This window comes from Pyxicephalus adspersus, chromosome 1, assembly GCF_032062135.1.
Source record: "Pyxicephalus adspersus chromosome 1, UCB_Pads_2.0, whole genome shotgun sequence".
Lineage (NCBI taxonomy): Eukaryota > Metazoa > Chordata > Amphibia > Anura > Pyxicephalidae > Pyxicephalus > Pyxicephalus adspersus.
Window position 1 is genome coordinate 91,013,205 of NC_092858.1, and position 17,083 is coordinate 91,030,287.

General features: G+C 39.3%; 1 protein-coding gene across 3 annotated transcripts in view; it reads right to left on the reverse strand.

Moving 5' to 3' along the window:
• NFYC (nuclear transcription factor Y subunit gamma) overlaps nt 1-16,837 on the reverse strand; it is a 33,985-nt gene extending 17,148 nt beyond the window's left edge. The window contains exon 1 of one of the 3 annotated variants that reach the window (XM_072418753.1): nt 16,438-16,837. The gene's annotated coding sequence lies outside the window, so the exon portion shown is untranslated. Of the gene's footprint in view, nt 1-6,718; nt 7,020-16,437 lie in introns of those variants that run through there. The other 2 variants (XM_072418737.1, XM_072418744.1) reach the window with 2 other exon arrangements.
• Nucleotides 16,838-17,083: the final 246 nt, after the last annotated feature.

The window sequence follows — 17,083 nt, forward strand, 5'->3', positions numbered from 1 at the left end:
AGCAGACCGTCATGTGAAATGTTGTCTCGCTCCAACAACCAATCCTTGCACCACATTCGCCGCTTCTTCTTAACCTCCTCCTCCTCTTCAAGCACACATATCAAAGCAATTGCGGCTTTCTTCTTCCTTGACAAAAATTTGAAAGGCATATTGCACAGAGGGAAAATGGAACAGTGTGATGAATGTTTGATGCGAACGTTCGTGCACAGTATTCACTTCCTGTCTTGCACGTCACTTCCTGTATCGCTCAAACGATTGCATCTATTGTGTGTACAATATCTGCGAACGATCGTGTCGTTATCTGCATGTACAGGATCGGTGCTATACGATCGTTCGCCGATATCGTGCAGGATCGTTCGTCGTTCGTTTACCAACGATAATTATTGGAAGTGTGTACGTAGCTTTATATCAAAAACCTTCAGAGGTCTCCCTGTCAAGTTCCCAGCTATTCCTACAGCCACCATTGTAATATAGGAGTGTCACAAAGCATTTTTTGGGTCATATAAAGTAATCATTACACCGCAGGAGCTTTGATTTCCCATCAAGGGGTCATCCTCACATAAATCAGTAAGTTTAAACACTTCATATTTAAAGGCTGTTCAGTTTAGGGCTAAATATTCTAATTTCCTGCACATGCATAATAATGAGGGCTTTAACTTTAAACTATTCTTATCACAAAGTATTTAGACCTAATTCAGATTTATCAAAGGAAATTAACTTCTGGTGATACTAATGTGACAATTGAAGGGCAGATTACAGTGAAGATTAGGCCTAATCTTGTGGAAAATGGTAGTGAAAAGTGCTACTGAAGCTGATCACTGTCAGCTTGTCTACTTAACAGATGAAGCAAAGTCCAGGCACACCACATCTGTCAGCAACCACAGATCTCACACTTGTTTGCTATGTGTTCAGAAAAGTAAAAGGATTTCAAAAACAAGAACATACATGTAATATACTGCACCCTACCAGTCATTACATGTGCGGGCTGCATTAGTGTCCACTTCACCTGCCGTGAGACACACTAGAAGTATGCAACGCTTTCTTTTTTCCAAACCATCTATTTCTCTCCAGCCTACGTTATACAGATAGAGAGGAAGACCTGTTTGTAGTCTTGTCCCAGCGTGACAATCATGGCCCCTTTCACAGACACAGGGTGAGTGTCATCTGAGCACTAAAAGTTGGGTATTTGAAGTGCCATAGAGAAGAAAAGAAAAAAAACACAATGCAGTGGGCTATAGCTCAGGTTAATAGCTATATGTAACTGATACAAGAAAGGGTTACAAACCTGTAGAATGTTTACCATAGTCTAATAATAGCATTTCTGGAGCTTAATGAAAAAGTAGGCTATATTATACTATAAAACCAGCATTTTAGTGAGGCCATCCTACATAGAGGACAAACTGAATAGAAGGCACCTCTATGAGCCTACACAGTAGCTCTAGTCTGCTGTAGAGAAATCTTCCCAAAATATTGGCTGCTTTGTATTGCAGTGTATATGGTTGCTGCTTTTATCCAGACACCAAAAGCTTCATGTGTGCCACAGACTACAATGGGGAGAGGGGAGGAGAGGCAGGGAGGTGTCACCACAAAGCAACAGAATGGAGACTAATGAAGTGTTCTATGAAAAGTGATACTATGGTAAGTGGGGAAAACATTGTACTTGTCAATGCTCAGGAGAGCTGACCAATCAGCAGCTCTGCCTAAATAGCGAGCCTGCCCTTTCACTACTACATTGCACACTTTTTAAAAATTTACTGTAACTATGAGGAAAAGAAAAAGTATCAGAGGTTTGTTTCTTTGTGTTGTTCATATATTTAGGGCATTAGGACAATGTTTTATGGTTTGATTTGTTTTAGTATTAATTTGTTAAATCTACAAGACCTAAAAAAAAAATGTGTTTTGCAGCTTAGAAAAATAAAGGGGGGGTAGGTAAAAAGATGCCAGTGATTTTGCTGAACATGTCTCTCAGCAGTATTCTGACCTCTTTAATATGATCCACATCAGGAACAACAAAATTCAGTGACCAGATTAGGGTGAACATAAATATGAACCTGAAATTTAAAGTAACAGATTTTTTTTTGTGGAGGTCAGAGGGCCTGACTATGATGTCCTCCTCATGTGTCAGTGTTTAGGCCTAGCAGTTGGCTATGCATCCAGTGAAGATGTTGCGTGCTTCCTAATGCCCAAATTTCCAAGTGTTTTGCAAAGGCTACAACAGAGTAACAAACAAGTGTCATAGTGTAGCAAAGGAAAACAGAGTCAAAGCTATCTACAATCAGAAATTTCAATTTACATAAAAAGGGTAGACAACCCTTTTGTTAAGTAAAAATTCTGTTTTTTTTAATAGAACACCTTATAAAAAAAAGCTGCAGCACCACCCCCTAATTCTCCATCACCTAGGCGATCGAGAATGAATGGAGCACAAAGCCTCCCTGGATACCTACGTCACGTATCTGGCAAGACTCTTGGGTGCTCCTTCTGCACATGCCGGAGCATCTCAGGTATGTGCAGAAGGAGCCTTTTTAGTGAAAAAAAAGGAGAATTTGCCAATCTCACGCATGCGCAGTGAGATTGCCAAGTTTTTATTTATTTTTTTTTACATCCTATCTCACCCGATCTTGCGCCTGGGTTGGGTGACGTAGGAGGAAGTACCCTGGAGAAGAGGTGAAGCTGGCGCCGCCTGGTGGGCCGGCTCAGGGACGGATCCGGGACCCGACGGAAGACACCTCCGGATTGACCAGACTGCCCTGCAGGATTTAAAGTATGTGTTTTTTGTTTTAGGCACTTTTCAGTTTTATTCCTCTTGAAGGAATGGGTCAAATATCTTAAATGGTGCACATAAATAGGGTCCAAAAGTCAAGCAATACCAAAATCCCATGAAACTTTAAAACATCAATATGAACTTCCCTCCTTGACCCCGGTCAAATATACAAATCAGGAGGCCTGGTTTCAGTGCCCATATTCTTGTCCCGGATTAGTGAACAGAGGTAATAAAATCAGGTCAACATAACATCTAGAAAACAGAATTTTCTGCAAGAAGATGGCAAAAGCTGGCTGCCCATTTCACTTAGTGAAGGTTTACTTTTGCATAAAAAGCAGCTCATGAATGAAAGGATGGCAACTCAGATAGAACTACCCATATCCAGTGCAATGCTTACTGCACAGATATGTTTGTGGAGACCTAAATCTTAAAGAATGTAAACCTCAAAAAATTAAGATGGATTGGAAGCTTCCAAATTTAAAGTAAAAAAAAAAAAAAAAAAGTCTACACAGAAAAAAAAGGAAAGGGCTACACTATGTATTTTAGAGCAATTTACTGCAACATATGAATTCAATCAGTGAATCCAGGAAGCATAAAACAAAAAGTCCACTTTGTCACAAGTCTAATGCAGCAGCTGTTACCTTCATGAATACACAGCCTTTGGTGCATTGAAAATCATACAGCTGCTGTCTTTTTTCCACTTTCATTTGTTTAAAAAAAAAAATGGAATTTGCCATTAGGCTAAATGAATGGCTGTTAGAAGCTGCCACCGTTTGATGTACAAGCTGCCTCAATGCAACTAGCGAGCCAGATGATAGCTGTTGCTTATAAGGACATTTTTTGACAATTTTGTAGAACCCAAGTTCACCAGTACAAATTTATAAGAGTACAAAGGGGGTTATCACCCCAGATTTATATTAAAGCCTGCCAGTGCCCTAATAGAGAATTTATATTTTCTTTTTTTTCTGTCTGATCCCTCTCACAGAATATGACGTGAAATCTCAAGGACACAGACTGTAGACAATAGAAACTCTAAGGTCACTGTTATCCAGATTTTATATAACGCCGACATGATACACAGCACTGTACAAGGTCCATATTCATGTCACTGTCCATTAGAGGGGCTCACAGTATAACATCTCTACAAAAGTCATATTTACAGTGTAAAAGTTCATTTTGGAGGGAAGTCATTAAATCTAACTGCAGATTTTAGAACATGAGAGACAACCCACACAAACACAGGGATGATTATACAAACTCCATGCAGATTGTGTCCTGGCACCTTGGTGCTGCAAAGGCCTGGTCACCGAGTCACCCCCACAGGTTTTAAATCTTGAGGGGAATCAACAAGAAATTAGAAGTCTTACAAATAAGGTGGATACAGGTACAAACCCTTTCATACTGTGCCCAATACATCTGTATTAATGCTTGGACCTAGAAGTGACGGACTTCATACCTCTACAATCATTTCCACATTTTTTTTTTTTTTAAAAAAAAGGAAAGCTTTAGCTGAAGTTTAAAAAAAAAAAAAAAAAAAAAAAAAAAAACTTGGCGATAAACTAATCTAAATTTGCAGGTTCAAGGTACATAACCACCACAATTTCAGTAGGACTCGGTATGCAAATGCATTCAAACAAACCAAAAACAAAAAAAGGGGAATGTTCAGATATGGGAGTTCCTCTGGTACAGGGATGACCAGCAACATATGCAATGGCAGATATGACAGGCTATCTGAAGGCCCATTCATACCTACCTGTGGTTCCAACTCATAAAAGCAACTCCACTTCATGAATATGCAAGGAATGCAATAACTATGCATTGTGGTGTACTGCATGTATGATTTTGTTTATTGGGGGCAGTGCCAGCCCATTGATATGGATTAGGTATAATGCAACATGAAGTATAAACCAAGCATCTGTCTAGATCGTTATTCGGGAATTTGTAGTTTATAAGAAGTTGGTGGGCTCCTGCAAGACCTCAATCTGTTAACAGTGGGATAAAAGCCACAACAGGTCTTCAGTCTAGGAGGTACAGCTAAAAAATGGGTTTTTACAAGAGGTCAGTTCTAAAGAAAATACTTTAGTTGGGTTTAACGTAACCAACTGACTTTTAAACCACAAGGCAAAATGTGCTATGAGACAACCAATAAACAGAACTACTCCAGGCGGCTGAGAATAAAAGAAAGCTGCAAAAGGGCTTCTGATTGTTTTGCTAGAATATTTAGAATATCATACCCCCCCCCCTCCCATTAGGCATGACAAGCCAACAGAACATATGCCATCAGAATCCCTTGTGTGTGCCATCACCATAGGGTTAATAGGCAGATAACAGTAGGAATTGTCCATCAATCTCCAAACCTAACAATTTACATTAGAGAAGGTAAACTGCTTACAGGAACATTGCAATTTTACATATTTTATTAGTTGCATAGGAATAGGCCAGTTAATTCCTTGTCATGTAGTGATGCCCTTATTATGATCTTTATATCAAGCAATGAATTCTATGTAGCAACCAACAGTTATCATATTAGACCTGGATAGGTTATGGAAATGTTCTTAGTAAAAGTCACGATTTGCCCACATGAAGTCCCAGCTCACTTTGAAAACCCAAGTGTACAATAAAATGAGCTAATAAAGTTCCAATAAAACTTGCTCAACTTTACTTAAAAACAGAGATTAAAAATGAGGGATATGGGTGCAATGTTTAGTGCTTTCTGGAAGATTGTTCCCTGTTTGATGTTGAGCATGAGCAGAAGGAAAAATGTACTTTTTAAATTTACAGAAGTAAAACATTTTAAGAGGTCAAAAGTAGGAAATTCTTTGTGTCAATTACCAGTAACATAAATTGTACAAAAACCAATATGCAGCTTCTGTTTTCAGTATCCAAGTTGAGCTATACAAAGTTTGCCCTTCAATTTCCAAACTCCAAGGCAGCAGCATTTCAAGGTCATGCAAACTAAAGGAGGCCTATCTTCAATAACATGATGCTAAATAACAAAACTGCAGCTAGACAAATAGAACCACAAATCAGAAAGGCCATCAGTCCAGGGAACTTGCCACACTGACTGGAATATTGTGTTCTTGCCTGCAGAGTTCCTTGTGTCTGAGTTGGAATGTGTTGCTGCACATCAAACATTCCAATGACCTTCATGCCTTATTTGAAAATCTAAACTAGCAGAAAGTAACCGACTCCTATAAACCAGCAAACATGCAAGAGCAGTTTCTGGCTGATTATTACAAACCAAAAATGTGTACCATCCAAAGGCATTATCGTGCACCCCAGACAGACAACTGGCTTACCTGCAAAAGCACAAGGACAAGAGGAAAAAAAAATCCCTTGCCAAATTAAATCAGTAATGACATGTTCCATTACCTTTACAGACCATTAACCCCCTTTATTAGAAGCATTTTCCATAAAGTGTCTTGTTCATAAGTGGAATTTGGTGGCACTTTTATTCTAAGCTAAAGTAACAGCTGTTCTAAATATTAGATATTAGGACATGTTGTCTATGGATTTTTAGTAAAGGCCACCAGTGTCTTAAAACAAGCTAACCTCATCCAAGAGAACGGATTTCAAAAAGTATTTTTGCCCTATTAATTGCAATGTACCTTAAATATTAAAAAAATATTTTCAGATCTACAGCATGCATCACTACTGAGATTGTGTTCACATATGTATTGTATTGCACACGACCTTATCCAAAGGAAATACAGAACAAGATTTTGTATCAACAGCCTCCCCTTCAAAATTATTTAGTGAACTTTGCACAGGCTTCAAATAACACATAAAAAGGAAAAAAAGAAAACCAACACTGTACAAGAGGTGCAGCAGAAGGTATGCCAGGAATGCAAGGGGCCATTTTCTTAGACAGTACAAACTTGGATTTCTCAAAGTAAAGGGGGGAAACCAGCATGCATTCTGTACTTTAATGCACAAAAATACAAAAACAGAACTTACCAGTGGCACTGCAAAATTTCAGGAAATTCTCATTTCACAAGACTAGGCACAGCTCAAGCACTTATATTTTTCCCCTTCAGCTTCACTCTCACTAGCCCTCCCCCCTCTCGGGAAAGAGAAAAAGGACAAAGGCATGAGGACATGCAAGAAACATACTGTGCAGTATCTTTTGCTCAAAGCCAACAGCAAAAGCTGCTCTCCTTGCAAACTCCTCGCCATTTTTCTTTGTCTTTCAGCTGACCCCTGTCTATGTGAAAAACTCCCAAGTCTCCAATGAAAAATCCTGCAGCCTCCTTCCACTTTAACAGTCAAAGGCATTCAATCTAGCTTGCTACATGACACCAACACCCGCCTTTCCTCTTGCCCTATTCGCTGCCGCTTGTTATTTGAGGACACAGCTCTGCTACCATTGGCGGAGCGGATCATCAATCAGCAGCACTGTAACACTTCCTGTTTAAAGTTACCTTGAGACAAACAGGGGTCAGACCAAGTGACTTTAAAGAACGGAGTGCATTCATTACTATGTATTCACACTTTGATTTGCAGAGATTTTAAATGCAAGGTCTTGTAAATTGTTAGAAATATATGTTTGTCATAATCAAATTGTTACATTTCATTTTAGGAATCAGAAGATTCTGTGTTAAACAAGTTTGTATTAGAAATGTCCCCATGCTGTGTTACATCTGTAGTCCAATGTTTACAGACACTTGTGCCACAGAAGGGGACATAAGCTGTACTCCTATGTTCTGCTAATACAAATTTATGTAGATGTTAACAAAACTTCTTTAATACTTACAATACCCAAGTCATTTTTCAGCCAGACACAAAACAACTTGGAGTTTTACACTATTATGTTATAAATAATATTTCTTACATAAGTCTGTATATTTTTCAAAGCTACCAATAAAAACACAGCATTTTCTGTAGTTTGAGACCGATCTTTACCACCTTTGCAGACAGTAATTACGGGGCCTTTTGGTAAAGGGTTTTCTCCAGAAAAACGTCAACATTACACAAAAATGTTTTCCCATTTATAAAAATATCCGCTAAAAAAATTGCCACTTTAGGCTGATCACCAATTTTGCACATAAATGTTCCTCCCTACATCTATGAAGCGATAACCAACCTGGCCAATTACTTTACTGCAGCACTTTAGAAAGTTACTCCTTTACGTACTCAGCCTGACTGTCAGGGAATAAAACCTGTTTTCACCTAATACAGTGGCAATCATTTAAAAACAAACATTTACATTTGCCATAAATTCTAAACTCTATTATACTCACCTGTGCTTGTTCAGTCATGGGCACCACCATCTTCTTCCTTGACCTGATCTTCGGCCATCTTGATTGGCCAGGCTGGGATGGCAACTCCCATGCAAGCACTTAGGAGTTCATTTAATCCTGGCAACCACAGGGGAAGCCAGACGTGCCGAGTGTCCTGGCAACCAACAAGTCTGACCGATGTAGATCACAATCGGGCAGTAAGGATGCCTATTCCAGAAGATCACCTGCCTCTTTTTGCAATAAAGCCACTGCCTAATTAATGAAAGGTGGCTTTACTCCGACTAGCATACAACATGTTTCAATAATACACCTAATACAGGTCATTTCCCTCTACTTAATCTAGAGATCACATGACCTTGCCTAAAAGAGCTTTAAATATTTTACAATGAGCAAAGACAAGTACAAAAATTGAAGGCAGAACTGACAGCCGTAGCTACAATTTAGGCTGCAGAGCAGAAATGACAAATGTCCAGGCAAACCAGGTGATTGAAAGGAGATTTTGACAATTGAGATTATATATTGAAAACAGCCCCATATTACATTAAATAAGGTAAATTTAGTTTTGATTAAAATAGGCGTCACCATTTTATTCATACACGCATTAAACTTGCTATAATGGTAACACAAATTTAGACGAGGAAACTTGAGCTTCTGTTAGACCTCCATGCAATCCTCCTCATTGAGCAATGGGCTCGCCAGCAGTAGTCGCCAATCTTTTCGGTTCCGTGGACCACTCAAATGCACGGGTGTCACTCAAATGGGGAGAAACCTCCCCCATAGTTGACGTCATTATGACAAAACCCCGGCCGCCCTCCCATCGCTGATCGAAGCCTGTGTGGGTGGGTGGGTAATATTCAGGGACACAGCCCATCCGCCCACCTCCCTGAGCCTGGGAACTGCACAGGGGACGTGGTCCGCGCCTCTGGCCGGTGCGTCTTCCCAGCAGGGTCCTTTTCTTGACACCAGAGCCACGGACCCCCAAAATTTTCTTGCGGACCACTAGATGGCAACCACTGTTATAAGTTGCATTTTAGAACAATTTCTTTAATTAAAAAATGTGTATTTTTTTATATTTATAAAAACATACTTTTTATAATTTATAAGAAACACGATTATTGTAACTGCTGTACGTACCTCCTCCTCCACCTGAAACTATTGTTAGTCTGGAGGCCTACATGGGATGGCGATTCTAGTGATAAAACCTAAACAGCCAAATCCAAGGACCAATACTATTAGGTGGATGGAAGGACAGTCAACCAGGCTTTCATACTTGAAAGTACTGAGTATTATTGAAAAGCACCGAAAACTGCCCCCTAATTATTACAATGAAAACTGAATAAAATTTAAACACCTTTCATAAGCCATCTATATCTGCAGTAAATGGGACCTCTGTAAAAGAAGGTTTAAGAATTAATGGCAAGTTTTTATCTTCCACTAGCCGATTTATTTATTGCAATCATATTTTATACAGGAAAAGGATCAAATAAAGCTATAGTGATTTTCTTGTCTATGGTGTTGTTTCAATTTTTTACCTTTGATTGCACTCGCGGCCAATTGCCTTACGTTTTCTCGAAGGCATTATTACAGGCCAGAAATTTGTAAGAGTCCAAAAATAAGTATGTAAAAATATAAGCAAAAGGCACACTGTCACTGAGCAAAACATACACACATACATGCAAATATACCTCTGACATATACCACAAAGCTGTACAAAGATCAGTGGTGCACTCACATTTGTCTCAGTCATATGTCTAGCAATTTTGGTTTAAATGTCTTGATGTGTTTCCAAGTGATGACAAACACATCCAAATATAGGTCTGACAAATAGCATAGCGCTGTACAAAGATGACTGGTACACTCACATGAGTCTCCGTCATATGTATGGCAAGTTTGGTTGAAATGTCTCCATGCATTTCTTAGTGATCACCAAATATAGCTCTGACATATAGCACAGCGCTGTACAAAGATCAGCGGTGCACTCACATGAGTCCGAGTCATATAGCTAGCAAATTTGGTTGAAATGTCTCTATGAGTTCCTGAGTGATAGTTGAACATAGGAAGTTTGGTTGAACTGTCTCTATGCGTTTCCTAGTGATCACATACATACATACTATACATCCAAATATAGCTCTGACATATAGCACAGCGCTGTACAAGGATGACTGGTGCACTCAGTCATATTGTAAGGCAAGTCTGGTTATAATGTAAACTTTATGTGTTTTCGAGTGATGGTGGAACATACACATACAATTTTTTATATAGATAATAACAGTGAGCTCATGCCAGCACTGGCCAACAAATAGTGAATGGGAATGTTCTATACCGGTCATACAGGAGGTTCTCTCGCCCTCATCAAAAGAACTTGGAGGCTCCCTTGTGAGGAACTTATGCTAAGCAGCAGGGATTTTACCATTTCTGAGATCCCTGCTGATTACCTGTTGTAACCCACAAAAACAGCTTTAAAGACACCAAAGATATATGACCTTCACTACTTTTATTACACATTACCAATGAGCTGCCTTCTAACTGGTCCAAAAAAAAAAAAAAATCCATTCGGGTGTTATTCCAAATGAAAAGGGTACCACAATGCATAAGCCACCATGCACAGTACACATTTTTCTGTGCATTACAACACACAAGTCCAAATAGGTCTAAATCAATGATTGAAGCACTTGAAAGAATATACAAGCCCTAAAGTTCATTACACTAAAAATGGTTTTATGCAAGATGCACCCAATAGCATTTCAGTGCTACAAACTCATATCACAGGTGGTCATATATTGCAGGAAGCTTTTCTAGCATAGTAAACGTTTGAAATTGTATCAGGGTAGGATTCCCGTTAGATCTATTGCGTGCTACATCCTCCAACTCTTAGATTGTAAGCTCTTCTGTGCAGGGTCCTCTCCTCCTCCTGTGTTATTTAGTCTGTCCCACTAGCTACCCCTATTAATTATATAGCGCTGTGTAATAAGTTGGTGCTATATAAATACTGTTTATTATTAATAACAATAGTACTTCAAACTGAATGTGTCCTAAGCTTTTTTTAATGGGTATTTTTCCCCAAAAACATGAACAGAATTCAAATGCAGAGAAGCGAGTCTGTGCAAAACCTAATATAATAAAATGAATAAAGCTTTTCCTTTACATGACTGCATTTATGAAGTTATGCAAACTTGACCTCACACAAGCAAATTTTCCATGAATGAAATATGTGGGATGCCATTGCTGAACTCCTATAAAATGTTAGCTGCCTGGATGCCTTGGTATTCATGAATAACCCAGAACAGATATGATTACCAGAAAATTAATGTATCTGCATACTTGTTCCAGGTCAGAGACCTCGGGTGCAAAGGACGATCATCAGAATGACAGGCCGGCAGCCAGTATCCCTCAGATAGTTCAGTAATGTCAGCCTCTGCGCTCCTCTCACACAAGGCTCCTTTACATACATGAATTGTCAAACTTGTTTTAGCTGTATATTGTGTGCACCATCCTTTATTTCATGAAAGAAAAAAGCCCTGGCTCTTGAGGGCTTTATGTTTTGTCCCTACGTTATAAAACCATGCCATGAGTGGAACCAACTGCATAGAAATGCCAAAATAAATATGTAGATTTTAGACTGCTCAATCCTTCAACAGTATATCTCTGGTAATTTATGTTCGTAGAATAGAAAATTAAATGCATGGATTATGGAACTGGAGAAAAGTTTGTGGATTTTTTCAGAAAAAGCATCTCCAAATTTGTCTGTGTTTGAAGTGAACAAATGCTCAGATCATGCACACAGGGACATTTCCATAGCAATAAAAAGCAGCCCAGAGGTAATGTCCATCTATAAGAATTGTGGGGAAATTTGTTTTCAGATCGCACACTACAACTACAGCTCTTTTCCAATAACTTATCATGCCAGACTGCCAACCTCCCATGTACACACATAGCTGGTGTTCCCAATTGCTTAGAACCCAAATGAAAATCCTACTTGATTGGTATGATCTTAGTGGATCTCAGAGTACAGATAGATGGCTGGCTCTTTAAAGCTCTTTTACTGCTATTCCCATAGTCTGGGCACAACACGCTTAAAAAATTGAAGTTCGATCAGTGTTTTCCAAGACCTTCATGCTCCTCACAGAAAAGATTTATCTATATAGGCAAACAGGCAATTCAAGCATTGCAATTGTACCATAAACACAATGATGTCTAAAATTCACACTAAATGCTGTAAAAAGAATACAGTGGGTCAAAAAACTTCTGAAATTGAATAAAGTTTTTTTTCTTTTTAAATTTCAGAGAATCCTACCTCCCACCTTCTGCACATATGTAATGTATCAGATATTGCCATACACACTCCAGTGAGCAGTAATTCTAGGAAAAAAGACTCCAGCATTGAACGATTAAAAAGTAAATGTGCTGCCAATTCAGATACTATTGTACACTAAAATAAGGGTTCCAGTAATGACAAAAAAAACCACAGAGCATGCAGCAAATGTTAGTCCCATAGCATATTATAAGTGTTCCTATCTTAGCAAAGCTGGCATGGGGACAGGGATGCAGACTATGAAGAGCATCTGAAATATGAATTCTTTAGGGCAGTTGCAAGTGCATCATGGCTGAAAATTGGCCACACATAAAAGAGATTGCTGAAAAACAACTCCCGTTTTGGTTTCAGGATTAGGAAGGTGTTCAGCTCATAATGTTGCTATTCCTACAGCAACATCCAAATGTGACCCAACACCACATACAAATATTTCATTTCTTTTTATATTATAAATTGGTATGGGGCTTGTCCTGGGAGTGGCAAGACCTCTTCATTCATTACTGTGCCCACTCAGGCTACTCACACATTCTTAGTAAGTAAACTTGTATTCTCCCCATTTAGGAAATTAAAGGTTAATTTACAGACTGAAAAAACTTTCCTACACTTTCCCACCAGAGCCTAGCGATCCAATTAAAAGTTTTCCAAATGGGAAAAAATAGTATCATATTTTAAGAAATAGCAACTGTTGAACCTTTTATTCGGTAAAATTAAAGGCCCCCCTTTGGGCAAAATATTTAACACAAAAGAGGAGATATCTGAAAAATCAGCTGACCTGGTGGGCACTGTCCTAGCTCCATCAGCAGACTGAGGCCCATTTTAGACTTGCAGTGTTGTTCTGCAGGCTCACCTGCGCTCCCATTCCAAGATGGAAGCAGCGTGCAACCAACACAACTTCTGGCATTTCCACAAAACTAAAAAGGTATTTGTAACAGAATCAGTAAAGGTTAAAACAGGCCAATCTTATAAAAGCACTTTATGTATCTTTGGATATAAGGGTGGGTAGACCCGCGTAATCGTTGGAAATGATCTTTCATTATCCTTTACAATGACAAAAGACCGCACAATGCATGAACAAGTACTGTACATACAGCGCCGTTATGCTCTATAGAGAGGGGATGGGGAGAATGACAGAGCGGTACCGTGCTGTGCTCTCTCCCCCTCACTTTCATTACGATCCATATCCATCGTCCATGGATCCGCCAAGACGGTCATTCAGATGATGGACAACGAGCACTGTACACACACAATATTCTCTTCTGATATCAGCCCTGAGCCGAATTTTAGACGAGAACCATTGCAGTGTGTACCTAACCTTAGTGCTTGGAAACAAAACTGTTGTTAGAAAACATATGAGCAGTAGCTTTAATTGTATAGCAGAGCAGCACTTTATTAAGATTTTTCTGCAAAACTGGACATAGACATACATATATACATATATATATATATATATTTTATACACCAAGGAGTTCCAACATTTTTGCAGACTCCAAACACCTAACAACATCTTCCAACTTCACAACCCTGGTTGTTGTTATGCCAAATAAATGAAAGTAGATTTTAACTTGGCCAATAGCCTTTGGTCCAGTGGTCCATGGTGCTCCCAGCAACAACTTGATAATATAGATGATGGCCCCATACTTGTGAATAAATTGGAACAGGAAGGCTTAGGGCTTGCAACAAACCCTAATTCATAATGACAGTACTCCAAGATGCCCTGAAGCAACCCATATGAGCCACAAGCCAGCAATAAACAAACTCGGGATATCAGTCACTTTAGGGATATGTTGATTTAGCCTATACTGTGCTGGAGGGGCAAACAGTAAAGTGTCATACATAGTTTTCACAATACAAGAAAAATCTAACATTGGCTACAACAATTGAGAAAACTGCAAAAATTTCTAATCTTCAAATACTAGAGTAAAGGTTATCCTACAGTCATAGAGTGTCAGTAAATTCTAATGCTTTCATGTGAGCAAATTAAAAGACAACAGACCTTGTACTGAAGTGTATACCAATAGGCTGCTCAGCCAAAAACATACAATGTGTTTTGGAGCTGCCTTGGGGTGCCATTACTATAAACAGCACCTGTGTTTATCGTGTTACTAGAATAACGGACCCAGACAACAAATCAATGGTTCAGGCAAGTCAACCTAAAGGGAGAATTCACCAGCCAATAGATTGCAAGACACCATGAGACCTAATATGTTGGTAAACATTATATAGAAGAACACAAGATGTATCATGTGCACAGTTGAGTACATCCAACTTAGAATTTGGATTGCTATTTATGCTGGAAAAACAATCAAAGCATCCGCACCTTATCGCGGAGTGTGCAAAGTTTCAGGGCTTCTGACAGATCTAAACACTAGATGTCTACACTTTATGGAAAGCTTATCAGAATCAAAAAAAAAAAGTGTGAAAGCCAACTTTCTGGGTGTGGCGTGAGCACATAAAATCTGACTCCAGTTTATGGTAACAGTAACAATGTATCTGCAAGGTAAATTTCCACTGATCTCTTATCTGGTGATCATGGAGGCAGCCTGTCCGCTGACCACTGATTCCCTTTACCAAACAAAACCAAGTCGTCCTGTACTGCAGCAACCATGATTGTGATTGTCATTCCTCAGGTAAACAAAGGAACAAACCACTGCTGTAGACTAGATTATAGGAGAACTAAATTTCAATAACCTCTTATTCACTAAGGCTGGGTACACATGTGCAATGGTTCTTGGCCGATATCGGAAGAGAATCTGTCGTGTGTACAGCGCCCGTCATCCCAACGCCCGACCTGGCGGATCCAAGGATGACGAACGATCTTAATGGAGGGGGAAGGGGGAGAGAGCGCAGCAGGGTGCTGTTCTATCGTTCTCCCCCTACCTTCTTCATAGAGCAGAACAATGCCGTATGCAGCATGCAGTCGTTGGAAAGGATCGTAAAAGATCTTTCCAACAACAATTATTGCACGTGTGTATCCAGCCTAACTGTACATGAGCTTTACAATAGAATCCCATGAATCAGATTTCACTTCTGTCTGAGGAGTGTATGGAAAACTGGATAAGGTGATTGAGATTCACAACCATGAAAACATTCTACAGAATCTGCAATAGGAGAAATGGACACAACACAGGTCTTTAGCTGGTTAATTCTTCAAAGGGAACCTGTGGTCACACTATGCACATTGGAATATCCTGGAAAAGCAGTAAAAGAGAAGTAACACAAGCCATCGCTGGACTATGTTCATATAAAAATTGAGGAAATTCATTTTAAAGGATCAGAAGCCCAGACATACCATTTCCTGCAGACCACAATCTTGGCAGTCTCTGCTGCTTCTAATGGCACGCACAGTAGGTGTTTCTAAGATATTAGAAACCAACTGAAACTACGGCTAGGTACACTTGTGCAATAATTGTTGACAATTAATGACTGATCAATGATTATTCACGATTATTTTGAACAACCGTATAGTGCACGATTCTGTACATGCTGTAATGATACGATCGCACAAATGTAATTCACCAATAATGTACACACTAGATACAATTGTTTGAATGATGCAGGAAGTGACATGTACCGCAGAACCATCCACCATCACTGAACGAACGCACACACAATAGATAGTGAACAATCGTCGCCCAAGTATCCGCCAGCCAGGATAGTCATTCGTTTCCAGCGACATTCCTCGCTCATCTGCGTTGTCAACGATTATCAATTGGTCGTAAAGGATTTGTTTCCAACAAATATTGCACGTGTATACGTAGCTTAAAATTTTTAAGGTCATCTTTAAAGGATGTATAGGCACAGTCCGCACCAACCACCAATAATGAACATTACTTAGCTGTGATCCTGAATGCTTCAGGAAAGTACCTGGAACCGATATACAGATTAGGTGTTCTGAGCCTGCTCATGTGTAAAACACTTTCAGGTAAGTGATTTATAATGCACAATAATCAGAGAATCTCCACTGTGGCCAGAAGGTTTTTTTCTTTACCTAAAGATTAGTCAAGATTACAGCCTCTGTATCCGGTGTACTAGAAAATTCATAGATCAAGCAGCTAGAGAGATCAGAGACGCTTTGTTAGTTTTTTTACAAAGTGTTACTAATGTGAGTGGTAGGCTAAACTTACTTTACAGGTAGATTTTGCAGCTCCAATCATCAGGCCAACTAAAAAGGCTCCCACAGCAGGCTGATAACATCACTGCTATCTTATGGGTCAGACTTGGAGAGGAAGTGTGGTTACTGGCAGGATCTATACACAAGGATGCTTGCAAAGTCTAAAGGTATTAACATACAGAAAGATAAGGCCAAGTATGCTTAAAGAAGATTCTGGGTTCACAAACTTTTTTATTCTTACCATTAAACTCTGAATTGGGGACCGGATTGGCATTTTAAATAACCCCATCTACACCAATAATGCAGCGGTAAAGACTGAAGAGGAGCATAAAGCCTCCTGGGATACCTACGTCACATATTGCAAGAGGCTCCAGGCTGCTTCTTCTGCACATGCCTGATATTGGGCATGTGCAGAGAGGGTTATTCCCTGTAATAGAAAAGAAAAAAAAGTGTTGATTACACTGTGCATGCGTATGATCAGCATTTATTTTTCTATTGCTAGAAATACCCTCTCTGCAAATGCCCTATAGCAGACAATAGAAAAATAAGTGCTGATCATATCATACACATGCAGTGTGATCAACAATTTCTTTTTTTACATTTACAGGAGGATACGTCTCCTGATCTAACGCATGCGCAGCGCAAGATTGGGTGACGTA